General features: G+C 50.0%; 1 protein-coding gene across 7 annotated transcripts in view; it reads left to right on the top strand.

Annotated features, from left to right (window-relative positions):
* The window catches only part of Pik3cd (phosphatidylinositol-4,5-bisphosphate 3-kinase catalytic subunit delta), a 46,070-nt gene continuing 25,190 nt past the window's right edge, over nucleotides 1–20,880 (top strand). For 4 of the 7 annotated variants that reach the window (XM_052717335.1, XM_052717333.1, XM_052717334.1 and 1 more), the window contains exons 1-2: nucleotides 18,546–18,728; nucleotides 20,450–20,567. The gene's annotated coding sequence lies outside the window, so the exon portion shown is untranslated. Of the gene's footprint in view, nucleotides 83–18,545; nucleotides 18,729–18,750; nucleotides 20,196–20,449; nucleotides 20,568–20,880 lie in introns of those variants that run through there. The other 3 variants (XM_052717331.1, XM_052717332.1, XM_052717330.1) reach the window with 3 other exon arrangements.

Raw genomic sequence — 20,880 nt, 5'->3', positions numbered from 1 at the left:
GCCCCGCCTCCGGCTCACTCGCGCCCAGCCTCCCGGCTGCCAGCTCCACGGGTAAGTGCCGAGCTGCTCCGCTCCGGGACGGGTAAGTGCTCCTCATGGGCTGCACCAGAGGAAGACTGGGTCCGGGGTTCGGGCAGCGCGGGGCTGGCTCTCCCACGTGTCCCAGCACGAACAGGCGGTGCGCCCTGACTTTGGGCGCCTCCTGGCGTCTGGCAAGCCGACAGTGGATCCCTTTGGAGCTGGTCTGCTGGGACCTGGACCTGAGCTGTCCTCGGGGCTCCAGACGTCCCCTGTGCCAGCATCTCCCCTGCACTAGCATCTCCCCTAAGCCTGTCCTAGCGCACCTCAATCATGGGACCAAGGGCTCTCCCGCCCGGCAGTAGGGTCCGTGTTGCGCTTTAGGTGTCGGGATAGTGCGGGCTTCCTGGGCTTGATCGCAGCAAGGCTGAGCCGGAGCAGGGTTACCCAGGTAGGCCAGCCCAGGCGCGGGGACAGGGGCGCGTCAAAATCCTCTGCACCCTGGCCCTGCGGTCCTCCCAGCCTCTTCACGACGGGTCAGGGCTGCCTAGCGGCAGACACTGAAGTTTCTGGGCCCTCCTTCTCCCCCTCCCTCTCTGCTGGTGCTGCTCCTTGCTGAGTTTTGGACCCAGGCGAGCAAGATCACTCTCCAGATCTGCGGCTGAGCAGGGGTTACGGCGGCAAAACCGCCTCCAGTTTTGCATTTCCGGACTTTTTTTTTTTTTAAATACTCTTGCCGGTAAATCACCCTGAATGGGGCTCTTTTTTTTTTTTTTAATTTAGTTTCCTGTTCTTATTTGGGCTTCCTGCTCTGCACCTCATCCTTAAAAGATAGGGGGGAATGGGAAGGCCTTTTGTGGGTCCTAGGATGGGGGCGCTGCTAAAGTGGCTGTATACTTCCTTAAGCGGAGAGATGGAGACCCTGGATGGGACTAATGGCAGGCAAGGACATGCGCGCTCTAGGGTGGAAGTGGAGGCTGGAGATGGACTTTCCAATGTCAGAGTGTGAAGTGCCCACACACTGGGGCCTCATCTAGCTCCCTTAAAACTCCTTCAGTTTGTGAATGGAATCTGAGGTCCTCTGAGCCGTTTCCATTGGGTTCAGGCTCTGCGGGGAGCAGGGATCTGTCAGCCTGCAATCCTACCACACTGTCAGGACAGAAGAAGCCCGTGCCTAAATGACCTCTGAGACTTGGAGCACAGTCTTGCCAGTATGTGGAATGAGTGTACCTTTGTTGAGAGAGAGACAGAGACAGAGAGAGACATCGACAGAGACACACGTTCCCTAGTCAGGGAGCCGCTCACTACTCTCCAAGAGGACTTTGAAAGTAAGGACCTAATCCCCGGGTTCTCATTTCGGACACCACGGGTTGCTGACGGTGGCCCTGGGTTCTTGGCAGTTTAATTCTACCATTGGGACTTTCCCCTACAAACTCAGCCGTTTTACATACAAGAGCATGCCCGAGCAGTCTGCTGTGGGCACCATCCCTTTTCTGCCTCAGCCGCATTGTGGGGAAAGCAGCAGCTTGTGGGGATGGGCCTGGGGGATAGTGGTCATCACGGGGACAGCGGTCCACAAGTAGAGAAGCCAGGGTGGTTGTGGATGGTGAGGGGTTGCTTCCTGCTCGCTGTGTTTTTCTTAGCTGCACAGCAGGAGAGGGAAGTAGATGTGCAATGTATGAAGCAATTCCCCTTTGACTGCTTTTTTAAAAATTATTTTTGTTTAGAGGGCAGTTCCCCAGCTCGTTTCTGTGGGTCCATTAAGATGGGACCTTAGGAAAGCTTCCGCCACTCCCCAGGGAACCCGTGCTTCCCAGGAGGTCTGATGGTAGAGCTTGTCCCGAAGGCAAGTGCCCCTGGAGGATGGGCAAGGAGAGCCCTGTAGCAGGGCACGTGTTGCAGTGATGAATGACTAGCTGTCAGCCTGGAGGACAGCAGGAGCCAGGCTTGTTTTGGCAGTAGAAAAACACCAGCTTTGTTCTGGAAACAGCGCCTCAGAAGCAGCTAAACTGTGCAGATTGCTGATCTCGGCTTGGTCCTGCATACAGCCCTCACACTGAATGGTCATTGAAGTGGCTGATGGAAATCCCCAGCCATCATATCAGAAATGCTGCCAGTTTCAAGGTGGAAAAAAACATCAATTCGGGAACCTCCCTGCTCTTTCTTTGCAGCCAAACACTGTGTGTGACTTTCTGTGGGGTGAACCAAAATATGACCCACTCTGCACCGCCCCCCCTTAACCCTTCAGCGATGTCCCTGGGGCCTAAGAAAGTTCCCCTTCCGGTTGAATATGCATGCAAACCCTCAAAGCTTTGAGGACGGGTGAGGGTCAGGCTGCTGCTGCAGAGGGGTGCTTTAGACGGGCACTGGCTTCCTGTGCTGGGTGTGATCTGCAGTCGCTTGATGGATGTGGCAGCTCCAGCCAGGAGCTCCACTACTGGTGGGCGGAGAGCCGTGGGAGTGGGGAACAGAGAAGAGGCCCAGAACCGGTGTAGGGGGCAGGGGCGGCAACCTGCTTGGGAATTTAGGTCCTGTTGGGATGCTGTGTTGGTTTCTGTGCCTTCAAACAAACAGATTTCTAGTCTGGAACCAGAAGTCTGAAGTCAGGGTCCCAATGTGTCCATTCGCACCGTCTCCTCCAACCCCAAGGGAGACTTGCCGCTTCTAGCTGCCAAGGACTCCAAGTGGCCCTTGGCTCATGACTCCATCACTCCTATCTCTGCCTCTGCCCTCATATGCCATCTCCACCCATCTTTGTGGCTTTTTCTGTCTCTTTTCCTTCTATTTTTAAAAAATTACTTACTCTTATTTTATCTACATGTTTTGCCTGCATGTATATCTGTGTGAGGGGTCAGATCTTGGAATTACAGACGGTTGTGAGCTGCCATGTGGGTGCTGGGAATTGAACTGGGGTCAGCAGTCAGTGCTCTTAACTGCTGAGCCATCTCTCCAACCCCCTTTTTCTGTCTAAGAACACTTGTCCCTGCATAGGGCTACTCAGGTAATTCAGGAGGAAGTCCTTTTTAGATTCTTAGCTTATGTATGCAAAGATCCTTTCTTGGGAGCTGGGGAGATAGTTTTGCAGAGCACACTTTACCTGAGTTCTAGCCAAAGAACCAAACCCACGTTTAGAAACAAGCCAGGCTGTGGTGGCACACACCTTTAATCCCTGTATTCAGGAGGCAGAGGCAGGTGGATCTCAGTGAGTTCAAGGCCAGCCTGGTCTACAAAATGAGTTCCAGGACTGTCAGGGCTACACAGAGAAACCCTGTGTCAAAAAAAGAAAAGAAAGAAATTGGTGTGTGTGGCAGTCCCATATTGGGATGACAAGGACAGGCACAGATCCCTAGGGGTTTACTGATCAGCAAGCTGAGACTAACTGGCAAGTCCTACCAAGGAGAAACCCTGTCTTGAGCTGTCAAGATGGCTCAGCAAGTAAAGGTGCTCGCTGCCCAAAGATGCAAGCATGATGACCCAGAATCCACGTACAGGTAGGAGAAAACTGTCTCCACAGAGTTGTGCTCTGACCTCCATGTGTGTGCTGTGGTACATCCTACATCATACACATAAAAAATAATAGGGTTAGCCGAGCAGTGGTGGCTCATGCCTTTAATCCCAGCACTTGGAAGGCAGAGCCAGGCCAATCTCTGTGAGTTTAAGGCCAGCCTGGTCTACACCAGGACAGGCACCAAAAACTACACAGAGAAACCCTGTCTTGAAACCCACCCTCCCCCCAAAAAAATAATAATGTTCTGGAGAGATGGATCAGTGATTAAGAGCACTTACTGCTTTCCAGAGGACCAGTGCTTGGGTCCCAGTACCCACCATGGACAGCTCACAGCAGCCTGTAACTCCAGAGGATCCATTGTCCCTTCTGGCTTCTACCACATTGCAACACACAGCATATACTCACAGACATATATACATTTTTTTTTTTTTTTTGGTTTTATCGAGACAGGGTTTCTCTGTGTAGCTTTGCGCCTTTCCTGGAACTCACTTGGTAGTCCAGGCTGGCCTCGAACTCACAGAGATCCGCCTGGCTCTGCCTCCCGAGTGCTGGGATTAAAGGCGTGCGCCACCACCGCCCGGCCATATACATTTTTTTAAATCAAAAATTTTTGTTTTGTTTTTTGAGACAGGGTTTCTCTGTGTAACCCTGGCTGTCCTGGATCTCACTCTGTAGACCAGGCTGGCCTTGAACTCAGAGATCCGCCTGTCTCTGCCTCCCAAGTGCTGGGATTAAAGGCGTGTGCCACCACCGCCTGGCAAAAATTAAAAATCCTGAGTAATAATAATTCCCTGTTTTAAAACAGGTGGACGGCATTCAAGGAATGGCACCGAGGTCGTCATCTGGCCTTCACACACACACACACACACACACACACACACACACACACACACACACTCATACTCAATGTGCTTCTAAACACGCACATTTTTTTTTTCAATCAGTGGCAAGGTTCTAGGGTAAAGGTGCCCATGGAAAGCTTTGAGGGGATCACTCACCAGTTCACCAGTGCAAAGGGAGTGTTCTGTCCACAGTGTCCAAGAACATGTCTTCATCCGACTCTGTCCTGCCTCTTACGCAGGGTGACCTCAGGCCGTGTTTCCGTTTCCAATGCTCTCTGCTGAACTGCCATCCCAAGCCTCCCTCTTGCTTCCCTTTCTCTGGCTTTGTGACCGGCAGTAGCTTTCTAGTCAGTTCTGCAAGGGAGGATGTCCAGGACCCCTGGGAAGAGTGGGTGCCCTTCACACACTTCCCTTCTCTCTCTCCTCCTCAGCACCTGCTGGCTGGGGCATTCTTCACAATCTGAAGAGGTGACGGCAGGGTTTTTGTTTTTTTGTTTTGTTTTGCCACTTGAGTCCGAGTCCCCGTGTCCTCCGACAGAAAGATTTCATGAGATGGGGCTCATGGTATCGGAAGGGATTTGAGAGCCCCCATTACTGAACCCCAAAGGAAGCGAGGGGGAACATGGCGGGTCATGGGGTCCCAAGGGGCCTTGGCAGTGCTGGGCCACTCTGTTACCTCTGCCCTAGATGGAAACGTTGCTTTTCTTTGTGGAAGCTGGAGCAGTGTTCTTACTAGGAAGGGAGAGCAGAGCCATGTTGAGACTTTGGGAAGGAAGACATCTGCTCGGGGCCAGGCGTGCAGGGCAGGGCAGGATTACCACACAGTAGCAAAGATGTTGTCTTCAGGGCCACAGCTGGGTTTTTTGTTTCAGTGTGGAACCCAGGCTCTTCTGTGAGACAAGCTTCCTCTCTGAGTAGCAACCCCTCCCCAGAACTGGGTTTTAGCCTCAGCTACTTTAAAACAAACAAACAAACAAACAAAACTACTTATTTTTGTGGGGTGTAGTGGCACACACCTTAATTTCAGCACTCAGGAGGCAGAGGCAGGTGGATCTCTGAGTTCAAGGCCAGCCTAATCTACAGAAATTTTTCAGTACAGCCAGGGCTACATAGACCATGTGTCAAAAAATTATTTTTATTGTATGTTAAATATCTTATCTCCTTGGAGCTGGAGTTAAGGTGATGTGAGGCACCCTGCATGGGTTCTGGAACCTAAGGGGTCCCCTCCAGAAGCTCTTAACCACTGAGCCTGCTGAGTGACCTTGGGTTAACTGCTTAATCCCTCTGAGCCTCAGAGGCAGTTGTTGTGACAGTGTTATGGCGATACCTATCAGGCTTTAGAATGTTATGAATGGGTAGAGGGGGTAGACACAGCAAGACAGACAATGTCTGAAAAGTAGCAGAGAGAGGGGATCCCTTTATCCCAAGCATGACACTGGCCCCCCTCTACCTCCCAACAGCTTCTCTTGTTTTTATAAACTTGACACAGCTCTAGGTACTACTGTATACTGTATGTAATACAGTAATAGAGAATAATACAGCCCCACCTTTTAGACAGGGTCTCAGGTAGCCCAGGTTGGCCTCAGACTCACTATATAGCTGAGGATGATCTTAAACTCCTGGTCTCCTTGCCTGTGTCTCCCAAGGGCTGGGATGACAGGCTGCGCCCACCATGCCCAGCTGGGCATGTGCTTTTGTGTTTGGCTTTGTGTGTGTGTGTGTGTGTGTGTGTGTGTGTGTGTGTTCCCATGTGAACACATGTTGAGGCCAGAAGAGGACACTGTCTTCTTCTATCATTTTCTCTTTCTTATTCCCTTAAAACAGGAACTTTAAAGCCAGGCCATGGTAGCGCACACCTTTAATCCCAGCACTTGGGAGGCAGGGGCTGGCAGATCTCTGAGTTCAAGGCTGATTTGTGCAGAGGCATCAGCTGCCAAGGAGGTCGATGATTTTGGAGGCAGAGCCAGCAAAGCCTTTCTGACCGTCCTCTTGATTAGCCCTTGCCTATCTGGCTGGTTTTGGATGGTGGTTGCTCTGAGGCATGTGAATGACCTGTGGTGTAACAAGGTGTGCCTCACAGAGCAGGTGAAGGGTTTTGATGAACTTTGGGCTGTTTCTCTGGGAGCCTGGGTCCCCTGTGGTCTTGCAGCCTCTGTGGTGTGGAAAATAGAAATAAAAATTAGAAATGGCTCTTGTGAAGAGGAAATTCATCTTGTTCTGCTCTTTGCATGCTCACGCTCCATTATGCCATTTGAGAAGCTCAGGTCAGGCCTGGGCTGTGGCATGGTTGGGAGTGTTTGCCTAGCATGCCGGAAGTCCTGTGTTCGTTTCCACTGCCACATAAGCCTGGCGTAGTGGTGCACTCCTGTAGTGCCAGAACTTGGGAGACAGACACAGGAGGATCAGAAGTTCAAGGTCACCCTCGGCTACATAAACAGGTCAAGGTTATAGGAAACCCTGTCTCAAAATAAAAACAAGCAAAACATAAACAGAGGCAGCCCTGTGGATGACCCAGAGATTTCAGACAGCAGATCCTGGGACTTGGGCACCAGCCTGGCTTTTTGCCCATGGTGGTAATTACTGAAGCCCTCAACTACACTTTTTTTTTCATTGCTAGGGACAGACCTCAGGTCTTTGTACATTCTAGGCAACTTGTCTGCTCCTGAACCACACCTCCAACCCACCTAAAGCCCTTAATTTTATATTTAAAAGATCTTTTTAACTGTGTGTGGGAGGGGTGGGTATGGGGGGTGATGTACCCTCAAAGGCCAGAGGCATCAGATCAGAGCTGGAGTTCCAGGACAGCTGGGAGCTGCCTGACGGGGTTGCTGGGAACTGCACCCTGGTCCTCTGCAGAAGCAATGTGTGCTCCTAACTACTGAACCATCTCTCCAGCCCCTGAAGCCTAGAATGAAGTGGCCCCCTGCTTTCATCTCAAGTGGCCCAGGGCAGCCTCAAGTGGAGACAAAAGCAGGTGGGCGGGGTGTGCGACGATGCAGTGCATGCACAGGTGTTCCTTCCTCCTTGAGGCTGACCTGCTGCTGGTCAGGAAGTGCATACAACCAGGATATTGGTCTCAGATAACCTGCTTCCTGAGACAGTTCTTCTAGGGGGAAGACCACCAAAATCCCCTACTTTCCCCCTTACTTGTCGGTCTAAAAACAATTCCAAATAAATAAATAAATATCCCCCGCTTTCAGAGTCAACAAAAGGATAGTGCAGGCCTCCTGCTTCTGAGGGCTCCCTCATCAGGGGTGAATCACACCCCATGAGCTTTTCTCCCTATTGTGTGGCGAGACAAATATTTGAATGAGGTAACTCATCTGTCGTTTGGAAGCCAATGAAGTGTGGTCTGTTTTTCAGCTAACTGAGGCACATCTAACAAGTGGCCGCTTCTGAGACATTGCCATTGCCTGAGGTTTCAGGTGTCTAGTGGGCTGTGCTTGGCAAAAATGAATGTAAACAGCTTCATGCTAGTGTTCAAAGCAAGACCTTTGGATTACACAGATGAACGCTAGCAATTAAGTTCAGGGGTAGAGCGCTGGCCTCACATGGCCTGAGACCCTAGGCTTGATCCCCAGCATTGAAGAAGAAAAAGAATTGGACCTGATGAGACAGCTCAGTGGCTAAGGATGCTTGCTGCCAAGCCTGATGACCTGAGTTTGTTCCCTAGAAACACATGGTGGAAAGAGAAAACAGTTTCCCAAAAGTCCTCTGACCTCCATCCTGTTCTGTGGCATTCTCGTGCCTGTATATACACACACACACACACATATAAGTAAATGTAATTTGAAAATTTTAAAAAGAATTGGACAGATGGGCTGGGCATAGTGGCAGACATCTATAATCCTAGCGCTTGAGGCTGGGGCAAGAGGATTGTGAGTTTGATGCTGATCTAGGCTACTTAGCAAGAAGCTGGTGGTTCTTAACATGTATGTGAATGTGATGAGCGCTTACGCCAACAGGCTTTCATCTAGAAAACTGGGATTGACAGTGTCTTACTGGTTTGTGCTGATAATCAGAAATAATTGAATCCTGTAGCAGGTTATGGGCTTCATGCAAAGCTCCAACTGCCTGTCATGTGATGTCTGAATCTTAGAGGCCCATGCTCTGGGAGGGAACGGCTTTCGAGGGACAGGTATCCAGGCCACAAGTTATGGCTGAAGCTTGCTTGTGTGATGTGGTGTGAGTATCAGCTTTTCACAACTGTGAGAAAGTGTCTGAGACGATCGACTGAGCTCTGTACAGCTGCGGCTGACACAAGTCAGTGCCTCTGGGTAGGCCAGAGGATTCCAAAAATGACCACCCAGGATCTCTGTGCACTGGGTTTGTGGAGAAGTGGCTGGGAAAAAGCCGGGCAGCTGGCAGAAGTAACCTTGACCCACATGGACCATTCTCCTCCAACTTTCCCACCCACTCCTCTGGCCAGAGAAGATGTGATGTATAACTCCAGTCCGCAGCATCCCACCCCAACCGTGACCTTGCTTTGAAGCTTCAAGCCCTATTTTTAACACTGACATCAATTTTACATTCTCTTCCATGATGTGTGCATGTTTATTTTACTATAAAGAATGTTTCTCCCTACTTTTGAGTCAAATTGCTACTCCAGGAAGATGTTTGTTTCCTTCTGTGGCTTCCTCTACTACCAGCAGTGACTTCAACCTTCATTTGAAAACATGAGGATTTATGAAAAAAATCGTATGAATATGAGACAGAATATTGACAAGAAATATATAGTTTTTTCTTCTCTCATGTGTATGTGTGTGTGGTGTGTGTGCATGTGTATAGACGCAAGTTCTCATGTATGGGGATGAGGGGAGTGTGTGTGTGAGAGAGAGAGTGAAGAGGGCGCCTGTGGAGACCTGAGGTTCATGTCAACCATCTTCCATGTCTACCTTATTCCTTAAAGCAGCCTCTCTCAGTTGAACCTAGAGCTTGTCCATCAGGCTTGCTCTGGGGACCCCCTGAATTCGCCTTGTGCCCACTGAAATTACAGAGTAGTCTGCAATGCCATCCCATCATTTATCAGGGGTTCTAGGAATCCAAACTCCGGTCTTTGCACTTGTGAGGCAAACACCTCACCCACCGAGCCGTCTCCTCAGCCCAAGAAATAGATCTTTTCAGAGAGAGACTTACTTATTTATTTTCTGATTTTCGAGACAGGGTTTTTCTATGTAGCCCTGGCTGTCCTGGAACTCACTCTGCAGACCAGGCTGGCCTCAAACTCACAGAGGTCTGCCTGCCTCTGCCTCCCGAGTGCTGGGATGAAAGGCCTGTGCTACTCCTGCCCGGCCTTACTTATTTTGATTTACGTGTGTGTCTCATGAGTTTGTCTGCATTGCGCATGTTCTAGATGCTGAAGGAGGACAGTGGGCATTGTACCACTGAAACTGGAATTCCACGTGGTTGTGAGTAGCCTGATGGATCAGGCCCTGGTGATGGGGTTGCCTACCATGCCCCCAAGGCCATGCCTAGTCCTTTTGAAAGGGAGACTGAACTGATTTTTACAGGTTCTGAGGGCAGAAATGGCTTAGAGACCTGCTCAAGGGAAAGAAGGGGGCACGGAATCCATGCCAAGGAGAGATGGGCATACATGATAAATGATGGGATAGAGTATGTGGCGGTGGGGGGGGGTGGACACGGGAGGCATGTGTCCCCAAGGCTTTTCTTCCTTTGTCTCAGTGGGTGCAGAGTTATGTGAGACGTGGGGTCTCAGGAGACTATGAGGAAGGAGGGTCTAAGTGTGGATAGCCAGCCTCAGGCTCACTCTGTGAGGAGAATCATCAAGTAACCAAGGCCCTTGAGAGCAGGACCAATGTCCAGCACGCACACACCCCCCCCATATATCACCACACACCACCCCCACAATACCCCACACTCCATACATACTCCCCCACACCTCACACCCCCATAGCTTACCATACCACACATACATACACACACCACACACATCCCATACACATCCCCCCTACCCCATACACAACCCCACATCACACACACACACACACACACACACACACACACACACACACACACACACACACAGAGAGAGAGAGAGAGAGAGAGAGAGAGAGAGAGAGAGAGAGAGAGAGAGAAATTGAGAATTTGTAGGGGTTTTTTTGGGGGGAGGGGGGGATTGAGAAGAGGTCTCACTCTGTAGCCTCAGCCGACCTGGAGTGTGGATCAGTTTAGCCTCAAACTCACAACACCAAGCCTGCCTTGAGAATTTGCAATTTTAAAAGATACTAAATATTGCAGGAATGTGGAGGTTGGAGTGGCCACATCTTCTAAGACTTACAGACTGAGATCTTCTATATTGTATTTTGGATACTATATATGTATGTAATATATATATCATTATAAAGTCATCAGTGACATTTGTACATGTATAGGACATATTTTTATTGTACAGATTTTAATGCAAGTTACTTATAAAAACTTGGAAAGTACAAATAAGAAAAATTACAAAATAAAAATCCATGTAGGCTTGATTTCCCAGGTGGGGACTGCATAGATGTATGACTCTGTCACATAGGGAATGCCCGTGAGATGCCATAGGAAGCACCCAGCTTCCCGTGGAAGGGGCTACTGTGCTACCTGTGGACCCACTGGGGACCACCTTGGCGCTCTCTCTCTCCCTTTCATCTTTAAACCTGGATAACTGATCCCTCTGTGTTTGCAGTCAGGGAGTTGAGGCTGTGGACTTGTACAGCCTCAACCTGCCAGCATGGTCATTATAGGTATCGCGTGCCTTGCCAGATGTCTGTGGGTTTCACTTGCATTTCTACTGAGCCAAAGAGCCAGTTTGGACATTTCTTTTCATTTTTGTTATCAGTAATAATGTTGTTTAGAACAGGCCTTCCCAGTGGGCGTGGAAGTTGGTAGTTCCGACGGCAGCCCTGGGTTGCTGTGATACTGTGAAGTGTCTGTTTGATCCTTTTTTTTTTCCTCCTTATGTCTTGTCACACAATTCCTAAAACTCCTTGGAACCTGCTAATTAATAAATGTGTTTTTGCATCTAATGAGTTGACTGATAGTTGCTCCCTCAGTAGACTCAGGAGTGGGGCTAGTCACTGGCAAGACGAAGCGTAGCCAGATTTTTACACAGCCTCAGCAAGCTAGGAGAGGCCGTCCATTCCCGTGACACCAATTCAAGAGGAATGGTGAGATGTGTGTGGGGCGGCCACCCTGGGGAAAGGAAGAGACAGAGGGTTCCAGGCCCCCAGGTTTGTCTTTAAGGCACTCACTTCCTGTTGAAACCAGGAAGGGTTGTCTTAAGAGACAGGTGTGTATCTCCGTTGGCTCGGCTCTTGTCCTGCAAGGTGGTCCCAAAAAGTCTTCATGGCTTGAGGGGACAAGATGGCAGTCAAATGATGACTGCCCCTCTAGTCACTCTCCGAGTGACTGCCCTCATTTAGAGGGTGTAAGGGAGGGTAGGAAGGGATCTGTCTGTGAGGTTTTGCTTCTCCTGGAATCCAGGGTGGCTGCAGCTCTGTCTTCAGCCAGAGTAAAAGAGACACACAGATAGGAAATGAGGCAGACACACTTGGCTTTCCTCCTTCCCTTAGTCAGCGCTTTTTAAAACAAAAGCGGTTTCTAAATGCAAGTTCCAGGCTAACCAGGGAGAGGTAGTAAGACCCTAATGAAAAAGCCAAAACTAAATAATAAATAGATAGATAAATAAATAAATAAATAAAAAATCGTAGAGTTCAGTGTTTGCTTCAAATGGCTGCGTATGGGCAGAGTCCTGGAGAGTAGCCCCCCCCCCCCCCCCCCCCCCCGTTCGGGTGTGACACGCCACACCCCTCTCATCTCTGTCCTCACTCTGGCAGGCGCTCCTTAGAAGCCTCTGGAGTGGCACTTGTGATTCACTGAGAAGTACAGGCAATCATTTCCCTGAGTGCTGATGCTACTCTAAGAAGGCTGTAACCGAGGGGGGTCATAGGAACCCTCTGTAGGGCATGAGTCAGAGAAGCGGGACATTGTAATTGTCCCTGCAAGTGGAGCAGCGGTCTCTGCATCATCTCCAGCTAGACACTGTCATAGGTGAATGAGACGATGATCAGCTGGTATCAGTGTGTGGGCAAACTCATCACATCTCCCAAGTCAGCTTGGTGTGAAAGTAGAGTGGGGGAGACAGTCTGTTCACCCCTTTAAACTCAGTCAACCTCGAAGTGGGTCATGCCGTCCTCCAGAGGTTGCAAGAGCCATTGGCTTTCCTTGGCTGGTCCATAAGACTGTCTTGAGGGGGAGGATACAGTCTCACTAACATGGACATATATCATGCTTTAAAACCAGCCTCTTGGACCTTGCTGAAGCTTTGGTGGTTGAGTTTTATGTTATTTGATTATTTATTCATTTTGGATTTATTTATTTTATGTGCTCGTGTGTATGCCTGAGTGTATATATGTGTACCACCTGTGTGCAGGAGGTACCCACAGAGGCCAGAAGAAGGCATTCGATCCCCTGAAACTAGAGTCGTAGGCAATTATGAGCCATTACGTGGGTGGGGGAGAGGGGAGAGAAGAGAAGGTGGGGGAGAAAGAGGTATTTAGATTATATCACCAGGCTCGGGACCAGGCTTTTAACCCCGGGCCTGATCCATGGCACTGCCTCCCTGCTATCTGGCATTTAACACAGGCTACTTACTGCTATTACTTTGTGACTCGGGAAACTTGCCTGCTCTCTAAGGACAACTTTGTTTAGCTTAATGCTGCCAAGTTCATTTTCTTAAAATTGTCTTCTCACTTGGTCCTCAACAGTTGCCACAATACATCTCTAAGGTGATTCTAGAAAATTAGGGCCGGAAACCCACCCTGACCCTAGTGCCTTTTGTGAGGAACTTGCACCATCCTATTTGGCCCATATTCTAACTTTTCCCTTAGTAAGTATTCACAGTAGGCCTTTTCCACAAACAGAGTGCTTCTTCCCATTCATAGACAACACAAAGGACTCAGGTTCACAGCCTCTCGTTGGGAACCTGAGACTCCCAGAAACTGTGACAGATACTCCCCTGTGAATACTCCTAGAAGCTGCCAGTGTGTGCTATCTGTCTGACTGATCCTTGCTTCTGAGCCCAAGGTCAACCCTGTGTGCTGGTTTTCCCATTCTAGAACAGACAGTGAGCTGTGGGGAGCTTAGCCAAGAATGTTCCAGAGCTTTGCTCCTGGAAACACTAAAGCTTTTTTGGTAGACACATGAAGAAATGAACAAGGCCACTTCAAGCATCATTTTCCTCGGCCTACCCACCCCTTTCTATGCTCTAAGTCACAAACTCTGGAAGCCTCAACTAAGATAGACATGTAATCAGAGCTCAGGGAACTGACCCCAGAGGAGATGGAAGCTTCAGGTCCTAATTAACTTCGCTTTTTAAGTACAGTTGAGTGACATTTTTAGTTAACTGGAGGGTGAGAATTCAAAGATTAATAAAAACATGTAAAGATGGTGGGAGAGAAAGGGCTCTTGTAATTAGGGTCCCCCATAAAAGTATCAAAAGACCAGAGCCGCACAGGGGCTGGCCTGTACCTCTCTCTAGTCGCAGCTACTCAGTGAGCTGCTGCAGCAGGATCACTGGCACTCAGAAGCGAGAAGCCAGCCTGGGCGCTGCAGCAAAGACCCTATTTCTAAACGAAACAAAACAGTCTATCAAGGGGACAAGGCAATAGTGAGATTATGTAAATAAATAGGGAATCTTGTCCCTTTGGGGGGATAATTCTGCACTGTCCTCCTATTTTCCTATTAGAATTTAAAATACACATTTAACAAGTTTTATTTTTAGTTGTATCTGATTTTCCCACTGACTTTAGCCCCTGCTGTGCTTTCATTCTGCTGCTGTGACAAACACCACCACCCATGTGGTGATTTGAATAAGAATGGCTCCTATAGGCTCATAGATTTAATGCTTGGTCACCAGGGAGTGGCATTATTAGGATGTGTATTAGTCATGGCCCTTTAGATTAACAGAATTTATAGAATGAATCTCTCTATATATAAAGGGAATTTATTAAAACGACTTGCAGGCTGTAGTCCAGCTAATCCAGCAATGGCTGGCTGTGAACAGAAAGTCCAAGAATCCAGCAGTTGCTCAGTCTACAAGGCTTCAGTAGATGCTGGAATCCCGAAGAAGTAGACTCTAATGCCAGTGAAGGAATGGATGTGCTAGTGAGGTGAGAGCAGGCAGTCAAAGAGCAAAAGCCTCCTTCTTCCATGCCCTCATAGAGGCTTCCAGCAGAAGGTGTGGCCCACATTAAAGGTGTGTCTCCCACCTTGGGGCTTTAGTTCCATATGTAGTCCAGTTGACAACCAAGAATTTCCATCACATAGTCAGTCCATCATTGAGGGAAGTCAAGGCAGGAACTCAAGGGAACCATGGAGAAATGCTGCTTGCTGGTTTTCTTCTCTAGTTTGCTTACTCACAGGCTCATGTTTAGCTAGTTTTCTTATGTAACCCAGGACCGCCTGCCCAGGGAATGGTGCCACCCGTAGTGGGCTGGCAATCTAGACCATCCACCATGCACATATCTATTCCCTTCTCAGATAACCCTGGGCTGTGCCAGGTTGACAAAGTTAAAGGTAATATCCTCTCTAGTCTTGTCGTGTCTGACCACTCCTAGGAATGCTGATGCCACTTTGAGAAGGAAGAAGCAAGGCAGTTGGGACATGGGCAGGCAGCTGAAAGAAGTGGGATGACATCACAGTATGGTGACCTGGAAGTGTCAGGACAGGAGGGGAGGAGTGATGGATGGAGCAAATAAACTTCTTGAGTGGAACAAGGGCTCCCATGAGTGGGAGTATTTGGTTTCCTGTTCTTAGGCTAGAGTACTTACAGAGAATTGGCTCCTTTTGGCAGTAGCAAACAGAGGAGAGGGGCGGAAATCTAACTTTTCTATTTGCTCTTGAGTTTTGACAATAGTGAAACTCCTAAGTGTGTATACGTGTTCATGTGTGTGTGGGTGCGTGTGGAGGTCAGAGGTCAACAATGGGTACCTTCCTCATCTTTGAAGTTTTACAGCATGCACCTCCAAGCCTGGCTTCTCTCGAAATGCTTTTGAAAACTTTATTGTATTGTTACTGTCGGGAGTGGGGCACAGGCCGCTGTGCGTGTGGGGAGGTCAGAGTACCACCTTGTAGAGTTGGCTTTCTTCTCCCTTCCACCTTTACAAGGCTTCTGGGGCAGACCAGGTTGTCCGGCCTGCAGAACCAGCCCCTTTACCCGTTGGGCCATCTCTCTGGACTTTGCAAAGTTTTGGATGGTTTCTGTCTTCCCCATATTTGCCAGCACAGTTCTAGCATATTTTTGTGATACAGACATGTCACCTTTTTTGTGGGTTTTGCCATTTCAAAGAAATCTTGCTGTTTCCCGCCCCACCCCCACCCGGACTCCAAAAAAAATTAGTACCTGACTGTTCAGTTTGTACCCCAAGCCAGTCACTGGGGTTCATTGTTAATGGGGATCTTGTCATTGAGTCTGGAATTTACTCAGCCTACTCCATCAGAAAAAAGTGGAATTGGGGGGAAGGGAAACACTATGCATGGCTCCTGTGGAGTGCAGGGAGCCCCCACACATGGAAAAGAGAGGGTAGAGGACCTTGGAGTTTTTCTGCTTTGGAAAATCTTTTTGGTGGCTGACAGTGGTATTCATTAGCCTGTGAGAGGTATCTCTCCTCTGCACCCAGGTGGCTGTCTGAATTCCCCTCCTCCCTGTCTACTCTTCAAGACAGAGTCATGACTTTTCTTGGGCTCTGGGGTCTGAGTGGCCTAGGAGACCCAGGCTTCACACTTGGAGAATTTAGGTGGGCTCGGGATCTCCAGGTTGCCCACAGAAGATGGCTCTGCTCCCAGACTTGCTTACAGGCACAGAGGGGGGCAGGACCCTGCGGCGGTCCCCATACGATCTTCAGGCTGGCCACACCCAGTGACCCTGGTTCCAATTGCTGCAGAGGTCAGTTTGTGAGCAGCACAGCCAGTCGCTTGAATCCTCGGGGCAAACACAGCCAGTGTGTTTACATAAATAGCACCCGGGGAGGTGTGTTGCTTTTGTTTTGTTATTTAGAGACAGGGTCTCACTCTGTAGCCTTGACTGCCTGGGACTCCCTTTATACACAAGGATGGTCTTGAACTCTCAAAGATCCACCTGCCTCTGCCTCCTGAGTGCTGGGATTAAAGTGCCACCATGCCAAGAGTGAAGATATGTGGGACATCTAGACATGATACTGGGAATGAATTGCATCCTGCCTGTCTAACTCTCCTCCTAGGGTGCTCCAGCACCAAGGCCCCAGGCAGGGCTGCTGGGGGCCGTGGGAAGCTCCTGGCCTGGGCTTTTTGACTCTAGCCTGGGGACCTCCCACATCCTGGTCCTCTCATCCTGGCTTAGTCCTCCCATGCTGGGTTTAGCAATTCCTGGGAACTTCTGGCTAGGCTTTTGTCTTTTCACTTTTCACGAACTCCAGGGACCTTCCTAGGACTCTTTTTTGTTTGTTTGTTGGTTTGTTGGTTTGTTTTTTGAAATAGGGTTTCCCTGTGTTGTCCTGGCTGTTCTGAAATTTGCTCTGTAGACCAGGCTGGCGTTGAAATCACAGAGATCCTCTTGCCTCTGCCTCCCAAGTGCTGGGATTAAAGGCGTCCGCCGCCGCCGCCGCCGCCGCCGCCACCACCACCACCACCCAGCTACAAAGGATTATTAATTCTAAGAACATGGTAAGAGGACAGGGCAAAACAGGAGGTTCATGGGTCCAGTGCAGAACCAAACTGGTTCCATACTAGTTCTGCTGTGTGAACTGGGCCTCTAGCCCCAACTGCTAAGGGTCAACCTGGGCAACTTAGTGAGACTGTCTCAAAACTTGGGAAGCAATGGAAAGCAGATTTCTGAGTTCAAGGCTAGCCTGGTCTATGTAATGAGTTCCTGGCCAGTCGGGGCTACACATTGAGACCCTGTTTCAAAAAAAAAAAATTATAAAGGGCTAGGGATATAACTCAATGATAGAGTGCTTACCCAGCACGCTCGAGGCTCTAAATGCAATTCCCCAGTACTAAAACAAAGCATAACAGAAAAGCTGTGAGGATTGTGTGTACATGGGACAGTACCCTGGGTTTCCTCATTTACCACCCCAGGGAGAACAAAAGCTGCTACCATAGGGGTTCCATCTAGCACAGCATAGCTGTTGGAAGGAACTTAGATGTGTGAGTGAAAGTCTTGGATAAGTCACTTGTTTTTAATTCCGTGTGGGGGATTTCCCCTGACAGACACAACCAGAATGCTGGATCTGAGCCCAGAGTCCAGACTCATGGAATACTTGGGGGACAGCAACTCCAGGTCTGACTCAGGTTTGAGTGTTCTGCCCTTCCTGGTGATGCCCTGGGAACCAAGGGGAAGAGTGCTGTTAGGTGGGGTTTGTTGTTGTTTTGTTTTGTTTTTTGACAACTTGACACAACCCAGAGTTATCTGGGCAGAGGAACCTCAATTGAGAAAACACCTCTCACATATTGCCTATTGGTAAGTCTGTGGGGTATTTTCTTGACTAATGATTGATGGGACCCAGCTCACTGGGGGCAGTGCCACACTTGAGCAGGTGTTCCCCAGTGGCCCTCAGAAAGTAGAATGAGCAAGACATGGAGAGTAGTAAGCCTCTAAGTAGTATTCCTCCATGGTTTCTGCTTCAGTTCCTGCCTCTAGGTTCCTGCCTCGGTTTCCCCCACTAGACTGTGACCGGGATATGTAAACCAAATAAACCCTTTCCTCCTCAGGTTGCTTTTTGTCATGCTTTTTTTTTTTTTTTTTTATCACAGCCATAAAAAGACGAACTAAGAAAGACAGACCCTGGATAGCTCTCCCTTTATAAATAGCGCCTTCTATCCACTGATTGTAAGAGACCCTAGCCAGGACTGCCTATGCCTGTCATCTCAGATCATTCTGCTGTTCTGGGGCTCCGTGGTGGGGAGATGAGGAGAACCCTGAAGACCCCTGCCTTAGCCCCTGGCTTCCTGCAAGAGTAACCAAGGTGTCTCCACTTCATACCACCCAGGCGGCTATTCCTTCCTCCTCCCCAAACCTGGGGTGTTAACGCTTGCGGACTGTGCAGTGATGCAGCGGGCTCTGGCCCCGCCCCATCCCGGGGATGCTCCGCCTCCGGCCGCGCCCCGCCCCGCCCCGCCTGGCCGCCCTCTCCAGCCCGTTGTTGAGCCCCGCCCCGGCCGCGCCCCTCCGCCGATGCCCAGCTCGCTCGCTCACTCACGGCTACCCCTGCGGGCTGCACACGGCCGCCAGGAGGCTGGCGCCCTCCGGTCACTCGGGGACCCTCCCGCCGTGTCCCCTGGGCAACTGTCTCCAGGGAGACGGAGCCCGCCCCTGCCACCGACACCGGGTACGAAACCCACCTGTGCGGGCGTCTGTGGGGTCCCTGTGCCTCCCCCCACCCGCACTGGCCAGATGCTCTGCCCCGCCCAGCACTGGGCTTTGTCGGCCTGGGTTTGGGTGGGCAGGGCAGGAGGTCATCAGGAGTCCAGGGTGGAGCGGCTTAGGAGAGGCAGGAGCATCAGAGGCAATAGCACCCCACTGGAGAAGTCGACCCTTACATAGGGTCGCCTGCCTGGGATTCCCTGGTCTCTGTGTGTGGTGGTGGTGGTGATGGTGGTGGTGGGAGAGTGCTGAGTTGCATCTTTTTGTGACTATGAGGATGGAATCCTGGGTGTGTCTTCTGCCGCCCTTGGTGGGATGAGCCGGACGCTCAGTGGGCTCCAGACCAGGGTGGACGAGGTCGCGTTTGCTTAGGAGGAGCTGAGCTGTTTACTTCTCAGGAACCGAAGCAGTTCGGGTGCGCACTCCCCCGTCCCTCCCTCCCCCTGTCCCCGATTCCCAGCCCAGCAGTCGGCACGATCCGTCCCTCCCTAGCTTTGCCCTTGAACCAAGAGGGGCTAACAGAAATCATACCCAGGCCTGGAGTTCCTGTCCATCTTCCGCCGTGGAACTTACTCCTTCCTACGAACCCTGGTGCATTTTTTTCCTGGCTCCTTATCTCCCGTCCTGAATTCCTGAGGATGCAATCCTCTGAGCTCCATCATGCTTTCTGCTTTGTCTTTCCGGTTTTCAAAGCGCTTTCTTTCTGCACTCACTTCAGGTTCCATGGTCCGTCCTACTACTGTTGCTCTTTTCACTGGTCAGCATGTAAGTTATTTCTTCTTTTAGTCTTTGGCCAAAGCCTGGAGTGCCTCTGCTGATAGTTTCTTGGAAAGCCCTAGTGGTCCTTCGTGGATGCCGAACTGAAGGGTGTATTCACACCCACCCAGGCTCCTGCAGCAGGCTTGCTGAGCATCCTTTCAGGGCCTGTGCTGGCCGACTAGAGGACTTCAGCTTGGACCCTGGGAAATGTGTGTTTACAGTGCACACTGCTTCTAGTGGACTCCTATGGGCTTTGCTTTTGTCTTAGGGAGAAGTCAGTAGTCTGTGAGTGTGTTCTGTGCCTCTTCACCAGCCCTTCCCACTCTACCTAATGGGATGGAGGCTTAAGTTGCTCCACTGCATATGTGCCCAGGACCAGGGTGTCTGTTATCCCCCTCTTAGGGGTCAGGTTTTAGTAGGGGTGCTCTCCTCTTCTCACAGCCCTCCTTTTCATCTCTAGCCCAACAGGGATGACTTTTCCTTTAGTCTTGGCTTTGAAAGCAGATCTACATGGAGAGTCAAGGTCTAAAGTTCAGGAGCCTACTTCTTCTGCAGCCATGAGATGAAATTCAAACTCAGGCATGGCTCAGATCAATTAACTTTGCTCTAAAAAAAGAAAAGAAAAGAAAACCAACAAACATCCGAGTCACCTGTTTGTATGCCCCTGCTTCAGGTCTGGAAATACTTCTGTGCCATCACAGGGAGCTGGGGTGCCACTGACACAGGTAGTGAGAAGGGGCGACCCAGCAACATGGGATTGGTTTACAAGAAGGGAAACAGATGAAATGGCTCCCTTCGGTGATGGGGGCTTTTTGCATGTTAGGCAAGGACTCCCACTGAGCTATACCCACTGCCCTGAGATATATCCCATGCCTGGTTTCTGAAATTCTGTGTTTAAAATGTTCTTTCCTCTTCTCATCTTTTCAGACATATGAGGAGCTGAGAGTCCCCAAAAGTGGGATGAAGTTCACTGATGGCAAAGCCCCTTTAATCTCCCAGGCAGAAGGGCCTTGGCTGGTCGTCTTTCTTGGCCCATCCCAAAAAGGTAGGTTGGGGGAAGGGAGAGATACGTAGAGGAAGGAAGAGATATTGTATTACAGATAGGATTGTGGAAGAAAATCGACCCTCTCTGACTTGTCTGTGGGATGAGCATTCTCAAAGAAAGCGAATGGGGCCTGAGTGTGTAGCGGGTAGCAGCATTAAGTAGGGACCTCTGAGTCTACAGAGTCTTGGATGATCACAAGATCAAGTTAGGATTCTCTTTTGGGGCCGTTGACTTGGAAGAAGAATGGTATATGTTTGAATCCTTGGTCCCCAGTTTGTGGAACTATTTGGGAAGGATTAGGAGATGTGGCCTT

The sequence above is a fragment of the Peromyscus californicus genome, unplaced genomic scaffold (assembly GCF_007827085.1).
Source record: "Peromyscus californicus insignis strain IS unplaced genomic scaffold, ASM782708v3 Scaffold_5__1_contigs__length_169319896, whole genome shotgun sequence".
Taxonomy (NCBI): Eukaryota; Metazoa; Chordata; class Mammalia; order Rodentia; family Cricetidae; genus Peromyscus; species Peromyscus californicus.
This window is presented reverse-complemented; position numbering and strand designations above follow the sequence as displayed.